The sequence below is a fragment of the Rattus norvegicus genome, chromosome 15 (genome assembly GCF_036323735.1).
Source record: "Rattus norvegicus strain BN/NHsdMcwi chromosome 15, GRCr8, whole genome shotgun sequence".
Classification (NCBI taxonomy): domain Eukaryota; kingdom Metazoa; phylum Chordata; class Mammalia; order Rodentia; family Muridae; genus Rattus; species Rattus norvegicus.
In genome coordinates, this window is record NC_086033.1 from 46,989,835 (window position 1) to 46,992,933 (window position 3,099).

Here is a 3,099-nt window from a genome sequence, read left to right on the forward strand (position 1 = left end):
TGATCCCCTCTGTGACCACATGTTTCCTCAGTGAACAGCTACTGGTGTGTCTGATCGTGTTTCAACTCACTATATTTCATCCCAATTTTCTCTGAGTCGCTCCATGTCTGCATAGTTTAGAGGTCAGTGATTTGGACAGTGTTTTACCTAAACCCTAGGAACCAGTGACATGTATACAGTGACATGGTCACTGCTCGGCTGGTTTTCAGTCCTTACTCTCTCCGTGCTCTGGCTCCTGACCACACACTGAAGAATACATGGATGGCTGACAGAGGTACAATACTTGGATTGATTCTCAGAGCTTCACTGTATCTAGTAGACTCAGGTTGGTCCACTCTTGGCCTCATTTCAACCTACAAGCTCAATTTCCCCCAGGCACATTTTTGTTCACTTTTCTGCTACAGGGTTTGATGCTTGTGCATGCAATGGTCTTGTTTTTCTCCTAGAGCATGTTGAAGGCTAGTTAAAACCATAGGGCTGGGAGCGAAGCTTCAGTAGAATGTGTATCTTGCATACACTAAGACCTGAATTAGACGCCCAGACAAGAGGAAGAAATAGCAGTAAACATAGAGAAGAAATTAGTTGAAAACTCAGACTTTGCAAGAGATGAGGCTCATGAGAGACCCAGAAGCTTCAGCTTTCTCTACTTCCTAATGAATGTGTCTCTTTTCAGGACAAACAGGATATGACTTATCAACAGAGGACAGTGTAATATCCCTAAGCACAACATCCCACAGGGCAGCATTTGGAAGACTAGATGAAGTCACTGAGACACTAGATGATTCATTAGGGTAGGCCTGGAGGACTATAGGTAAAATCTCAAAGGACTTGCCTTTGAGAAGGCTCCAAGAGTATCTGAAGAAAGAGTAAGCAGGTTAGAAGTCTAGAGAGATTACCTAGTGGGGAAATCATGAAGCTGGAGCTTGGAGAAAGGTCAGACATAATTATAATTAGAGGAAGAAGAAATTTGGGGGACAAATAGCCAGATGTAGAAAATTGAAGGTGGAGACCAAGATAGAATAACAGTTGTGGTAAGGTCTGTAGAAGAGTTACTGTATAGATACCAAAGAAAAATAGAAAAATCCAGGAGAGTGACTCTTTTTATAAGGAATTCAGATAATACTAAAATGTGTGTACTGTTCCACATGGGTTGCACAGAGCCATATTAGATTTGGGCCTAGCCGCTTTTGGAACTGCATGGTTCAAAGTGACTAGGTAACTCTGGGCTGTTTGGCCACAGAGACTCACCCCTAAGATGACTACATTAAGTCTTAAGATTGTTGAATGAAAGCCTCTCCCATGAATTTACGGCACAGGAAGATAACATTCAAGGGATGCCTCAGCTCCCTTAGCAGATACCTGTTACCTCCTGAATCAACACCCAGTGTCTCCACCGCCTGACCTCATCATCTACCGCCTGACCTCTTTGCCTCCAGCTATCACTACCTGTATCTGCACCTCCCCCTCCTCTGTGTTTCACAAAGGACACTCCCCCTACCTGAAAGCCTTAAAAGCTGTAACATTCACCCCAATAAACGAGACCTTGACAACAGAATCTTGCTTGGTCTCCTTCTTCTCTTCACCCCCATTTTGGCCCACAGGTAGAAAGCCTCTTCGGGACCCTGAATAACTGGGTCCCCGCTGGGACCAGTGGCGCCCGAACACAGGGACCCCGAAGCAAGGCCGACTACAGGACGATGGAGATAAGAGAGCTGCAGCGGGAATCAAGGACTCTTCAGGCCGCATCGCTCGTGCGTCGCTGGAGAGAGAGGTAAGGACCGGTCGAATAATTGTCTTCTAATTGCCATGGGGAAGGTATTGATTTAGGAGGCTTGTTTCATAGGAGAGATCAAGCGCTCACTCAGGGAGAGAGGATTAAGAGTTAAGAAAAAGGATTTAATCAAGTTTTTTTGTTTTATTTATGAAAGGTGTCCCTGGTTAATTTTTTTTTTTTTTTATTAACTTGAGTATTTCTTATATACATTTCGAGTGTTATTCCCTTTCCCGGTTTCCGGGCAAACATCCCCCTCTCCCCTCCCCTTCCTTATGGGTGTTCCCCTCCCAACCCTCCCCCCATTGCCGCCCTCCCCCCATAGACTAGTTCACTGTGGGTTCAGTCTTAGCAGGACCCAGGGCTTCCCCTTCCACTGGTGCTCTTACTAGGATATTCATTGCTACCTATGGGGTCAGAGTCCAGGGTCAGTCCATGTATAGTCTTTAGGTAGTGGCTTAGTCCCTGGAAGCTCTGGTTGCTTGGCATTGTTGTACTTTTGGGGTCTCGAGCCCCTTCAAGCTCTTCCAGTTCTTTCTCTGATTCCTTCAATAGGGGACCTATTCTCAGTTCAGTGGTTTGCTGCTGGCATTCGCCTCTATATTTGCTGTATTCTGGCTGTGTCTCTCAGGAGCGATCTACATCCGGCTCCTGTCGGTCTGCACTTCTTTGCTTCATCCATCTTGTCTAATTGGGTGGCTGTATATGTATGGGCCACATGTGGGGCAGGCTCTGAATGGGTGTTCCTTCAGTCTCTGTTTTAATCTTTGCCTCTCCCTTCCCTGCCAAGGGTATTCTTTTTCCTCATTTAAAGAAGGAGTGAAGCATTCACATTTTGATCATCCGTCTTGAGTTTCGTTTGTTCTAGGGATCTAGGGTAATTCAAGCATTTGGGCTAATAGCCACTTATCAATGAGTGCATACCATATATGTCTTTCTGTGATTGGGTTAGCTCACTCAGGATGATATTTTCCAGTTCCAACCATTTGCCTACGAATTTCATAAACTCGTTGTTTTTGATAGCTGAGTAATATTCCATTGTGTAGATGTACCACATTTTCTGTATCCATTCCTCTGTTGAAGGGCATCTGGGTTCTTTCCAGCTTCTGGCTATTATAAATAAGGCTGCGATGAACATAGTGGAGCACGTGTCTCTTTTATATGTTGAGGCATCTTTTGGGTATATGCCCAAGAGAGGTATAGCTGGATCATCAGGCAGTTCAATGTCCAATTTTCTGAGGAACCTCCAGACTGATTTCCAGAATGGTTTTACCAGTCTGCAATCCCACCAACAATGGAGGAGTGTTCCTCTTTCTCCACATCCTCGC